At 29.3% G+C, this 14705-nt stretch overlaps 1 long non-coding RNA gene across 1 annotated transcript in view; it reads left to right on the forward strand.

The window, feature by feature from the left end:
- Positions 1–7873: 7873 nt before the first annotated feature.
- LOC129975928 (uncharacterized) overlaps positions 7874–14705 on the forward strand; it is a 41656-nt gene continuing 34824 nt past the window's right edge. The window contains exon 1 of the long non-coding RNA XR_008785061.1: positions 7874–8150. This is a non-coding gene — a long non-coding RNA (uncharacterized LOC129975928). The remainder of the gene's footprint in view (positions 8151–14705) is intronic.

A 14705-nucleotide genomic window follows, 5' to 3' on the forward strand; every position in this document is an offset into this window, starting at 1 on the left:
TGAGATTTATTCTTGTACATTCGTAAGCTATCATGGAAAAATTCCGAAATTCAGCTTAAATCTTAATTAATTAAAATTTCAAATAAATATCTCCTACCTACACTTAATAAAAGTGCTCAGTTTCGTAACCGTAGGTCAAATGGTCTGAGTAATAGAGCGCCAATATGCAGACATTCATCTGTATTAGTAGTAAAGATAAATATATATTTTTATTTAATAAATTGAAAAATATGAGTTTAATGGAAATCAGTGGATTACAATTTACAATGCAGACAAATCAAATTATACTGGGTCATAATGTACCATTATCTTTATAAGAATATCATATACCATACATAATGGCGCATATATAAAGCGTAACTGAAAAACCTACTTCGGAGTTAATTCAATAGAAAACCATTTTTTTATCCTCTATGATTGAATGGTTTTATGGAACAATGAGATTAATATGAATTTCAGCATAATAATAAAAACATTTTTAGAGACTGTGTAATCAAATTATATTTTTAAAAAACTGTTAAATACCATAGAACAAATTGTGCAGAAATGGAATTGATATTCTTATAAAAGATAATTTTTTGAGAAAAAGGTAATTTTTAAAAAGATAAAAAGATAATTATATAAATAAAGATAATAATAATAAAGATAATTTTTTGAGAAAAATTTATGAAATAACATTTTAGGAAGATAAAGCTGGAAAATACCTAAAACCTGTTTAATTTTTAATTATCATATATATATATATATATATATATATATATATATATATATATATATATATATATATATATATATATCAAGACTTTATAATATTTATATTTGATGAATTATAAATTGAAAACTAAAGGGAAGAAAATAATGAAAATAAAAAGAAACTTTTCAGTTTAATAATAAAAATTTTAAAAAAAACTTCTTTTCTTAAATTCCTTTTCATTTGTTTTACATTTACGTACATAGTTTTCTTTTATAAATATTTACTTGGGATATCGGAAATTGTCTTGACCAGAAAGCGGGTAGTGATTAAAAAAGAAACAGTTTTAAGAAAATCTAAATTATAATCTAACGTCAAGCGACCAAAGTTACCGAATAGCCTATGTTTCAAACTGTCACTTTTGAGTAAAATCTGATGCTGTTTATTTTCAAAGAAAAACTGAGCGATGAATAGATTATTCATCTGACGGGCAAAATCCCTCGTTACCGAAAGCGAACTGGTGAATCTCCGAGATGCGTATCAGGCACTGAATCAGACAGAGCAACTACCGGTAATTAGAAAACAGTCTACCCCCATCTATTCTGGGAATCTATTGTTCCCACTGAGGATGTAATTACGCAACCCTTTGAAGAAATTACTCCAGGATGCAGAAGCTTATGGTTCTCAATTATTTCTTTTCTGTTGTGGCTCGCAGCCACCACACATAAACAAATGAGAAAATATCTATATATACGTTTCAAGAAACCCTTTGCATCAACAAAGATCCGCAAATGGACTTAATGACAGAAACAGACAAAATCCTTGTTATAATATCCAAATTAGAAGTAAATATTAAGTTTAAAAGCAATAATGGATTAAATGGAATAAAAAGAAGGTCACGAGGGGTCAATACTTTGACGAAAGTCCCTAGTTTGGTTTGGTTTGGTTTAGTTATATTAACGTCCCGTTTGAAGCAACACTAGGGCTATTTTGGGACGGACCTCGTAATTTTGAACCATGGTCAGATGACGAGGACGACACCTGAGCTGGCACCCCCCTCTCCACACCACACCAGCGGGAGGACGTTTGGTCATGACGGATTTAACGTGCAACAGACCCCCTTACACGACGGTTCTTCGGTGGAATCGGGTCACGAACCTCAAACCCTCCGGTTCCGAAGCCGAGACCTTACCACCAGGCCACCAAAAGTCCCTGGTTTTAATCACTGCCTTGAGGGTGATCCTTGAAAAAATTTATAGGCCAGATTCATCATTTCCATTTTTTCCTTCTTTTGATTCTATTTAATTCATTATTCCTTTTAAACTTAATATTTATTTCTAATTTGTTTAAGTTCAGTTGTGTTTCAAATTAGCTTTCTAAATGCAATGTATCTTTTATTAGTTTCGATTCAGGAAATATTTACTTTTAATTTATTTTCATAAAGATTGCTTTTCTGATAGATAGGTTCTTGTTGCTATAACTTATTCATCTGCATTTTTAATTAGCTATGCGTAGAAACATTATTATATGCGTAGAAACATATTATATTAATAAGACATACCCTTTTAAGTCAGTGAAGACTCCAGTTGAACCATTTTCGAAATAGTGTCTATCTTTCTGTCCATGTATATTATCTTTTCTTGGAAATAATCAATAAATTAGAATTTCCTTCAGAAAAATGTATTATTGAAGATACAGGTTTCTTTAATTTCTTATTTGATCTTCAAAATATTCTTTCATGAATGAAAGCAATTTCCAGATTGTATCATTTCATTGAAACATTTGACAAAACAATAACCACAGACACTGACGAAGGAGCCCCTATATGAATATTTGTTAAAAATTAGATCCGATTAGGGACCTAAAGGATCTCATATATGATATAGCAGATATGAAGACATGATACATGATATGCAAACGCTTCATTTATTAGGGCAATAACCTATTAGTTACATTGCAGTTTTATACTACAGTGTCCAATGTAGGACAAACGGGCCGTGTTCGTGTTCATTGCAAAATACGGGGTTTGACACACAGATTCAAACATATTACATTTTAAATCATCTGTGCTCTTGTCTTCTGGCTGATGCAGCTTGATAGTTTGGGCAATGGAGGGGAAAGTGTTTCAAGTATCTTTCTTATCATCTCATCACCATGCAAAATCAACTGATCAGTTCGAAAACAATCTAATCATGATACAAACTAATAGAATATAACCTTACGATGCATAGTATAGTCATTTGGGTACACATCTTTATTTCAACTTATAAACAAATCGTGATTGTTGCAAAAGGCAATAATAATTATGAAAATCCCTTTTTAAATGCTTTTTGATAAATATGTGTAGAAAAGATTGATATATGGCAATAATGGTACTAGAATTAGATTTATACTGATAACTTGGGAATATACCAAGATGGATGTTGTATGAATATTTCTATTATTAAAAATATCAAAATATTTTTTTTTTGCGTTGCAAAAAATATATTGGTTAAAAGATGCTTTTATTTTTATTGCAGTATTGTTATAATGTGATTGGTATCACTGGGGTATTCGTTATTTCAAAATGAATCCGTTTGGCACCATTAATTTTTTAAATAAAAAAATAATTTTAAATTTTTTAAAAATAGTTTTTTTAATTATATGCAGTTATGCAAAACTCATTTATTTCTTTGTTAAAAAAAAATTAAGTTAGGCATTGTACGGTAAAAAAATCATGCATTATGGGGTAAATATTATCTCCTTGATTTATTATTATAAGTTATATTAGAACGACCCTTACAATGGAATGAAAATTATTGATATATACGTTAGGTAATTAAGTTGCTGACTAAATATTTTTTCAAAGATTCCTTATGTAAAACAGAATTTTTTTGACATGTTTGTTTTTCCCTCAAATTTTGTCGCAACCACTTTTCGCATCACCCTGAGATTAAAAAGAGAATTGATATCAATTTATTAAGCACTTGTAATTCTATGTAGCTATGTCTTTCTTGACTTCCGTAACATGACTGCATGGTTTTTATAAATGATGGTTTTTTTTAGAATATCTGGAATATTTTAGTCCATTACAGGAACTGAATTCTCACCTTATTCGTAGAAAAGAAGAAAAAAAAGATGCACGTTTTATTGTTCTCAGATAAAATAATAATAATAAATAAATTGATCAAATAGCAAATTTAAAATATTTCTCTGAGATAAAAATAAATAAATGAGTTCCATTTTTTTTAATAAAAAAAGAAGAACTAAAACTCGTTAAATAAAGCTTAAACATTTTTTTTTGTTTAGTATATCTAGAAATAAAACTAATCTTATTCTATCTTTTTTTTTTCTGTTCGCAAAAGTCACTTCATAAAAATGTTCTTATCTCGCTGGAATTAGGATCAAATATTTGTGTCAACAAGCGCAAGCATTTTATTCTACTCGAAGAAACAAAGTTTGAAACGAGAAAATAATGTTTCACGATAACGTATCAATGTCTACATCGCATGAGATAGTGTCCGTTGAAGTATAACTGACGACTAAGGAAAGTAGAATTTGAAAAATAATGCGATTAAGTGATATTATTGAATTTAAAATAGAAGAGAATATCTCCTGTAAGGAATTTACCGCGTTAAGTCTCCTGTTCATCGCGTTTGTGAGTGGAAAATATTTATTTATCTATTAAAGAAGAAACGCGTACAAAAGAAAAAAAAATTTAGTTACAGAGTACATTGCTAGAATCTTTTTTTTACGCAAAAAAAAGAAAGAAAAGCTATAAATAAAGTTAAAATACGTAAAAAAATAAAATAAAACTATTAATAGTGGATGATAAAAAATTTTAAAATATATTAGGTATTTAATATGTGTACACAATCAATCTAAAAACAATAAAAACCAGCAAGAGTGGTATTCTTAAAATTTTCTCATATACTCTCTAATAAGTGTACTTATGTGCATCATTGACCATATACCATTTATCAAGTCTCATCTTTTAATTATCAATATTTTATTTCTTTTATTAAATTTTTAATATTTTATGTTTGTCCAGTATGATTTTATTTTGCCAATGCACCATATTGTTTTTACTTTTTTTTCTTAATTAGGTATCAATATTTGATACTTATAATTTAAAAATTTCTTAGAAAAATTTGTTTTACTTTTTTACTTTATCATATACGAAGTTTACAAAGAGATAATATTGTAACCATAAAAAAATTCGAAATTTTGATGAATCTCCACGTTTCAGACCTCTTTAAATCGGAGAAACTTATTTTTGGAATTATGTTTGTATGACTGTCCGTGAACCCGATAGCCCAAAATCGCTTTGAGCTAGATGGATGGAATTTGGTATATGGACTTATTTTTAGAACTTTAAGAAGGAAGATTTAAAGGATTTTATAGATTTCTATCATATTTTGAACGAAAACCATTCAGAAGTAGGCTTTGTGCCTGGCTATTGGAGTATATGACGATTACAAAACACAAAGTAGATAGATAAAATTTGGTATACAAAATATATATTCTCATGAAATTTGTGACAAATCCGTCAAGAGGTTGATATACTGTCAGTCTTTATTTTCACATACATGTGAATGTAATATTTCAAAAATGAGACGACTTAAATAAATGAAATTTAGTATGTGATCTTGTGATCACAATTGCAGTTTTATGTCAAATTTTGTATTCAATAGATAGAAAAATATGGCATCCATATAGATTTGGTATATACATTCGGTTTTTTGGTACATGCGTATTAGCCGCACCTCAATGATAAATCGCCAGAGATCGCATGCGAATATATATTATTGTTCGCAAATTGTATGCAGTTAATAATACACAAGCACACTATATTACAAATTACATGACAAATCTCAATCGCAGGACTCCAACATAAAAATCTGTATTCAATGTCTACAATTTTAAGCGGAGTGAAAGGAGAGTAATACATTTATCACAGAATATTTATTACAGAATATGAATATGAATATTTATTACAGAATATGAATATGAATATTTATTACAGAATATGAATGTGAATATTTATTACAGAATGCATTATTTTCAGAATATGAGAGAAAGTTTAAGAGGGATCATTTCTTCTGATTTAATTTAGGTTACATCTTAGTGTTCTGTTTCGTAAAGATAGTGAACTGTTTTAGAATGGTCCTTCTGATTTTGCCCCGTGGCTAGATGAAGAGAATCACCCCCTCTCCTAAACTTCCAAACCACATCAGCAAGAGGACGAAAGAAACGAATAATTTAAATTGTATTGAGTTTTAGTCTCCCTTGGAGCTGCGTTTCAAACCCTGGATTCTGCCATGAGACCACCATCGTTCAGTTAGTCTTCTACTGGACCGTATGCCATAAAAATACAATACAATATAATTACCGGCCTATCCTTCTAATGCATAAAGTGTCATCAAATTATATATCTGCCCTTCTCACCCTAAACCCCATCTATTTTTAGAAAATCCAGATCGAAATGCCTCACTAAATTTCTCTGAAAACGAAACTATCGGCCCAAAGAATCAAAGAAGAATTATTTGAATGATTTGGACTCAAGAAATTCATAATTTATCAAATATTATGATTTAGATTAATATTCATGTTTGAATTACGAATCAGATTTGTCAAAAAAGGGCAAGACATTTAAACATTAAAGGAAATTCAATGGATGCTCTGAGCATCTTACTCTTTCAAATTAAAGAAACAAAAACAATATTAACTACGATTTAAAAATTTTTTTCAAATTAGCAGCCAGAAAAAATAATTTAGACATTTATCAATTATTATATTAGGATGACCGTTGAATATTGCTTAAAAATTAGTGATACTAATAGCTATAATTTTTTTGGGGAAAATTAGATAGACTCAAGATTGAATAAATAGAGCCGCCGTTTTATTTGAAAATTGTCTTGTAAAATTCTATATTTCTTTTCTTTTAAGCAACTTAAAGAAAAGGAAAAAATTCACTCTCCCCCCATCCTTTTTTTTTTTTTTTTTTTTTTTTTTTTTTTTTTTTAATTTTCCTGCACGTTTCAAGGAATATCTACTGTTTACTTCCTAGACGCGCGATCTTGCGAGAGAAACAGCGAGGTTGGTAAAAAGTGAAGATTCAGCTGCGGTTTGAAACGAAAACGCAGCGGGCGATTTCGAAACAAGGGCTGAGAGCCAAGAACGGGCAATGACTTGCACTTAAGTTGACTAACATGCGATATATTACCACCGATGTTTTGGCCATCAAACCTTGTAAATTACGTCGTTTTCGCGATCATTTAGTACGCCACATCTTGCTTTTGATGGACTTTGGCCAGAAAAGTGATTTAATTAAGCTTGTAAAACATTTCCTCCAACTCATTTACAAATTTTGAAATCTATGCATATTACAAATAATTTACTCCGGAAGAAAAAAGAATATCCAAACAACCTTTCTTTACCTTTCCGATCTCATTATGCAACTTGTTCTAATTTTACATTGCAGAATACAATGATTTTACCTGGAGCAGAAAGGTCGTACACCCGGAGATGTCTTACAACGTTTCTTTTCTTTACCTTCATCTATTTATATATCAAGTAGTGTTTGTCTGTCTGATGACGAGAAATCACTTAAGCAATGTAGGTAGCAATGATCTCGACGTCTTTTAATTTTTAGAGACATTGCATCACAGATGGTATAGGAAAGCCACTTATTCAGAGCACCTTTCCAATTCTACTGAAAGCCAAAAATATGAGTCTTTGTCATCTATTTCTATCTAATAACTTCCATTCAAAAATTTATTAAATTTAATATAAGCGTATTTTTTAAATATATTCTGTTTACAAATCTCAGAAGTATTTGTCTGACTGATAATGAGGAATCGTCGCTTTTATTTCCTGAAACATTGCATCACAGGAGGTATGGGAAAGTTGCTTATTCAGAGCACCTTTCCCAATTCTAACGAAAGCCAAAAATGTGCGTGTTTTGATCTATTCCTATCTAATAGTTCCTTTCAAAAATTTATTATAGTTAATATAGGTGTGTGTGTGTGTGTGTGTGTTTTACTATATTCTATTAATAAACCTTTGTTGTATTTGTTTGGCTGATAATGAGGAACACTTAAGCAATGTAGGTAGTAACCTTTTCTACGTCGTTTTAATTTCTAGAAACATTGCATCACAGGAGGTATGGGAAAGTTGCTTATTCAGAGCACCTTTCCCAATTCTAACGAAAGCCAAAAATGTGCGTGTTTTGATCTATTCCTATCTAATAGTTCCTTTCAAAAATTTATTAAAGTTAATGTAGGTGTGTGTGTGTGTGTGTGTGTGTGTGTGTTACTATATTCTATTTATAAACCTTTGTTGTATTTGTTTGGCTGATAATGAGGAACACTTAAGCAATGTAGGTAGTAACCTTTTCTACGTCGTTTTAATTTCTGGAAACATTGCATCACAGAGGATATGGGCAAACTACTTATTCAGAGCACCTTTCCAATTAAATGTAAGTGTATTTTTCTTTTATTGTATTCCATTTATAAATCTCAATAATATTTCTTTAGTTAATAATGAGGAATCTTTAATCAATGTAACCGTAAAGGTAAAGCTGTGTTGTTCAGAACATTTCATCATGAAAGTTTGGGAAAACCTTTCATTCAGAAGACCTTTTAAAATTTGGATGAAATCCAATATGCATTTGAATGTTCTGTTCATTTTGAAGTTTCCATAACTTTATTAAATTAAAAGAAGATACATTTTAAGCTGTATCCCATGCTGCGTTATATCATTTGGGATTAAAACACAGACTCTCTGTTGAATTTATACATACTAATTAACTTCTGGCATTCAAAATCACGTTTTGTGTAATGTTATTGTCTACCTATTTTAGTCCTCTTATAGCTTCAACCGTACTGGAACTAACAACACAATGTGGGCGGTATTCCAATATCAGAAGTGGCCAAAAGTCGTTTATATTATTCTGATTTAGCTACTTGTGTTATAACTTACATTGTTACTTATATAATGGCTCTTTACCACAGAAAAAAATTTGCTTAGCCAAGATCTAATTGTCATGCAAATAGATCGAGCTAGTAACTTCTCATCAGCAAGTCTGGTAAATAGGCGCGAAACACAATGAACTGCTTTTATTTCAAATACTTTATCCTAAATACGTATTTTTGGAAGATGCATTTTGCAGATAATATTCTATTTAAATTATCTGTTGTATTGATTTCTTTTTTATAATCAGGGGATCTTTGATATGATTTAATAGTATTGAAAAATCGAATTTGTATTTTAAACGCATTTTTCTCAATCCATTGACACAAAACTGCTCTTATAATCAATAAAGCCTATACCAAATTTGATACATTAAACTCGTTGCATTTTTGTATTATCGCGTATATATGCTTCTGAATATACAGACCGACAGACGGTCAACCCTTCATTAGATTTGGCTCAAATTTTAATAGCTGTTAAATGTATGTGCCAAATTGTATCTTTCTAGCTCTCTTCGTTTTGTAGTGATCATGTTAATGCATATTCGAACGCCGGACAGACAAATTTCCTCGGAACGGATTTTGCTCAAAATGTGATCGAAATCTACATATTTGGTATCAAGACCGTAAACCAAATTTCTTCCGTCTAGCTCGATGAGTTTTTGAGTTGTCTTTGTCACAGACAGACAGATTTTCCAAAAATGTATTTTTTGAACTCAGGGAGATATAAAACGTGAAGATTCGTCAAAATCTCGAATTCGAATTTTTTGGTCGATTACTGTTCTTTATCTACATTACGTATACGAGAGAGTAAAAGGCAAAAACATTCAAAAGCGAGACAAATAATAGATCAGGAACATTTCAAATTGGAGATGAGTTGTAAAAGGGTGAACTAAGATTTTTTTTATATAATTAGAGAGAAAATTATGTTTTCTTTGCTCAAAACATTTTTTTTTCCTCGTGCGCATAATTAATTCGTAGATAGTTTTTTGTCATCAGTTTTTTTTCTTCAAATTCAGCTCATTGTACACTGATCTCTTTGACAGTGAATATTAAATTTCGACTACTGATTATATCGGTAGAAAATAATAGTTATATCTACTCATAAGACTTTCCTAAATAAATTCTTTCGTCAAATTCACTGTCTTTTTTTCTCTTTTTCGAGATGTTGTAATTCATAATGGTTATTTGCTATATAACAGCATAGTTTGAAATTTTAAAGAGTTAAATCGAAATTGAAGTTAAAATTCCGGATAAGAAAAATATTATTATAATGATATTTTATAAACAGTGCCTTTTTCCCCCGTTGTAAAATGGTAAAAATCAAGGTGTGAATTATCTTTCATTTTAATCAAATGGCTTTTATTTTAAACTAGCCGCCTTTGGCGACCAGCCGGTTCGCCAATCTTAATGTTCGTTAAAATTTTAATAATTAAATATTTTATGCAATTTCTACTTTAATAGCTTCTTCATCAAAATATTTTAAAACTTCAAATTTTGATTATCATATAATTAATTCATTCATAATATTATAAAGGCCTTCAGTCATAACGTAATATGTATCTCTCTCATTTTCTGTTAGCACCCGTAGAATTTATGCTTTAAATTAAAGTGGAAAGAATTAATCTTCAATCAATATAATAATATTTTTTACTGAAACAAAGCATTTTTTTTTATAATCTGATTACTGAAAATAGTCACTCAGCGTTTAAACTTTATGGGCACTAAAGAATATCTTTTTAAATTTATGTAATATCTCAAGAGTTGGTCAACAAAATTTTCTTAGATTCATTATGAGCAGCTCGATTAATTAAAAATGTTTAAATTTAAATGCATCAAACACTAAGAAAATAAAACGAATCGTTTAAAATAAACGGTTGAAAACAGGTTTTAAAAAAACTACTTAAAAAACGATGTACTTAAAACTATAAGCATATAAAAAAATATATATAACTAACATAAATACAATTTACTTACAAAAGCATGCAACTAACCAAAAAATAATTTAAATCATCCATTGATAACGTTGTCATGGCAACAATCAGAACAGAATGCGCATGCGTGAATTTTCTTCGCCGGTTACGTAACGCAAATACGTGATTTTTTCTACGCCAGTTGGGGTAACGCTATGCGGATTAGAAATTTTTAATTTCCTTTATTCTGTTTTATTTTAATTCAAAAGTACTTCAGAATGAATCTGAAAGATTGATTCATTAACAATGTTTAATTTTAAATGCATCAAACATTAAGAAAATAAACAGAACCGATTGAAATAATCCGCCGAAAAATTTTAACCCTAGCCTCATTACTGTTGGGAGAAAAAAAAACTGTAGCCTTTCTCGTTTGGCGCTGGGGATAATGGAAGATTTTTTTGGCGGAAAAGTTGGCGGTGGGGAAAATGGAAGATTTTTTTGGCGGGAAAGTTAGTTTTTAATTAATAATTAAAATTCTAATTAAAAATTCGAAAAAAGAAACCCCAGGTGCACATTCCCAACCTCCAAGGTATACATGTACCAAATTTGGTAGCTGTATGTCAAACGGTCTGGCCTGTAGAGCGCCAACACACACACACACATTGAGCTTTATTATAAGTATAGATAATAACAACTTGTTCTAAAAACAGCTCTATTTCAAATATAGAGTTGTTTTCTTTCATCTAATCTTTACTATCTTACACTTTTTTATTATAATCATTCAAATGGTATTGAGTGTTTTTTAATTAGTCTGCAAAGGAAAATTTCGGAAAACTTCTTTGGAAACCGTCTTGATTCAAGTTCAGGAAAACTTCCTTTTATTTTTTAATAAAAAAAAATTGAATAAAGTTTATTGTGATTTTTTAATTGGCAGATTAATCTAATTGTATTAAATATATATGGAATTTAAAATTTTCTTATTGTGTTTCTATTATTCTTCTTCCATATTTGCATCTAAAAAAACTTTTAAAACTATTGTAAAGTAGTAGTATTATGAATGTATATTGCAATCCAGTGTTACAAAAAAAATCAAGACGTCTTCGAAATTGTATATGTATTTCTTTTTCCATCAAATATAAACCATTGCCAACTATTTGCATAAACATAGCTGTAAGTAGTACATTTAGTAATTCTAACTGTGACCGTTTATATTAATGTAAGCCCTACATAATGTGTCGATTTGATTTAATTCTGAAAACCAATTCACTCTTCAAATGAGGTAAAAAGTTGAATACCATAATTTTAAATTGTTATATTAATTAAATCACTTTTATAAGACTTGAAAAATATTTTTAAATTCAAATTTTTTCATTTATTAATTCAACCTAATCATAAGAAAAATTATTCATAATGTTATTTATTCTAATATTCTTGCCATAATTGAAAGTATCTTTCAATTAAATGAAAACGTCAACTGCATTTTATTTATAGAATTTATACTACGTTAAAAAATAAAAATAAAGATATGGAAGAAATAACTACAGTTATCAGAAGTTTGTTGACTTTCCTTTGTCTAATCGCTAAATATTAATCTTCAAAAATAAAAACAACAAAGATTCATTCAGATTGAAATCCACATTTTTTATTCGAAGTTTTTATTTTCACACACAAGCATACTCATATAAAAAAAGAAGAAGAAATCGTTATATTGCCGATTTAGCCTCGCAGCTGAATTGCTTGTATATGCTAATGTGAAAGAATGCTTGTGAATTGCTTACAAAGGTAAGTAAGCGCGTGGAGAGATCGGCTTCAACACAAAAATAAAGATTTCAAAATGTTTTATAAAATACTGCATTAAGAATAGACTAAATGGTTCGAATTCTTCCTATTGAGTCATTTGACTCATACTTTAACCAATATCATTCTTGACACTCAGTGTGACAAATCGGAGGAGTCGTCACCGTAGTCTATGACTAACTTTCTGTGATTCTCAGTGGCTCTGAGTAGTAATGAGTTATTTTTGTTCAGCAAGTTATCCAAGTAGAATTTCTTCTTACTTTACTACGTGATGTGTGGAATTAAAAGAGTTGCCAGACGATTTCTTTCTCCGCTTAGAGCAGCTGTTACCAACATTTTTTTTAAAAACCTTGGTGCTATATGATTGCCCTTTTAGTTTTTGTATGACCTTTACTGTTTTATCCCTTTCCGCGACATCTTTTATTAATAAAGTTATAATTAACTTTAAAGTCAATGGCATGAATCAACTTACTTACGTTTGTAGGATTTACTTTCGTTTTTACATTTTATTATAGTTTTATAATTGTACAGGTCAATGTTATAGCAAAGAAAACAGCAATGGAAATAATTTCGCATCAATTAGAGATTAAAGATAACAATTGTTATTTTACTAACAGTCGTTGATAATTAGTCGGCTCGCCTATAATATTGGTTGTGTTTGAATTTAAAAAAATTTTATGTATAAATTGGTGATATTAATTTCTTTAGAAAAGCATTTTTAACCATCAAACGGTGATAGAAATTAATATAGATTATTCAACACATGTCATTTTAATACTCTAGTTTCTGTTTATTGTATACATGAATGTTTCTAATGGAATCAAATCCCATGACATTATAGCACCATTAAGAACATAATCGCCCGTGTAAATCATTGTCTAATTCCACGTTGTCCTTAGCGATACAAAGAATTTATTTCTTTCAATAATAGAAGAAAATCACACTATTTATTGCTTGATGAAACAATGAAAACGGTTTGAATTCCACTGAAACAATGTTATGAAGCGTTAAAAAATGCAATAATAATAATAATAATTTTTTTCAAAATAAAGGGGACAAATGCAAGACATTTAAATTAGTATCATTTAACATATAATTTTTTGAATTTTAAAATGGTGTTAAGCACATTTTTGCGCTATAATATTTTCGAAAAATATTGTCAGAAAACATTATAATTCCAACAAATTTTTTAATTAATTACAATTCTAATAATTTTTTAATTGCTCCCACCTATTCATTTACATTCTCCAAAGTATATTTGTGCCAAATCTGATGTTTCTTGATTCAGATTGGCATTACAGGTTCGCCCTATAGAGCGTCAATACACACACACACAGGTATTTTCTTAATTACTGTTATGCGTTAAGAAAGTCTTTCAATAATGAATCGGGGCATTTTTAAAAAAGACATAATATGCAAATTTCCAGAGACTTTATTTAAAATTTATCATGGAACACTTTCTGTGCTGCTTCTGACTTTAATTAAACGATTAAAAATTATATTAAAATCATTTTTTTCTTAAAAATTAAATGAAGGATTTGATAGAAATCATAAGACCACTTACGAAAATTATCATATTATATATGACATCATTATTATACAAATGCTTAGTTTTTCGTAAAAACATTGTATCAGAGATAACGGTATAGGTTTTGATTGCGTCGTCGCGATTTATTTGTTAATGCCATGGGGTAAAGAATTATCTGAAAGGGAAATCGTAGGCTAATGAAGCTTTCTATCGCTGCTTTTCAAAAATCATAATTAGAAAAGATGACATTAAAACAAAATGATCTGGAGGGGACGGGTTTTGGAGCACGGGACGATCGACAAATTATTCGACTATCGACTGAAAAAAGATATTTGACATGTGAATTTTTAAACCTTTTTCCGTAAAAAAAAAAAAAAAAAAAAAGAAAAAGAAAAGTAAAGAAAATGTTTGGATATGTCTTAAATAAAATATTGAGATAAAATTTATGAAAGTGAAAAAAAAATCCATCAAAATTAATAAAATCTCTTCGAGAAGAAATTGACTAAAAATACCACGTCATGGGAATAATGAGTGAGAACAAATTATATTTTCTGATGAAAAAAATTTAACTTTGAGGGTCCCGAATGGTTATAAATACTTTTAATATGACTCGAGGAAGGAATTAAAAGAATGTATGAATGTATCGGTTGATAAATGGGAGGATTTAGTTCATAAGTTTAGGTAAATAATGATATTAGGAACTTTTAGTCTTGATTGGTTGCGCAATTTAAAGCGAATTCCGGAATATGGATTCTGTATAGTATCAAACAATCTTATATGAATCTCTGATTCCGTTTGGGCCTGTATTTATTAGATATTTCAAC

This window comes from Argiope bruennichi, chromosome 7 (assembly GCF_947563725.1).
Source record: "Argiope bruennichi chromosome 7, qqArgBrue1.1, whole genome shotgun sequence".
In the NCBI taxonomy this organism is placed as follows: domain Eukaryota; kingdom Metazoa; phylum Arthropoda; class Arachnida; order Araneae; family Araneidae; genus Argiope; species Argiope bruennichi.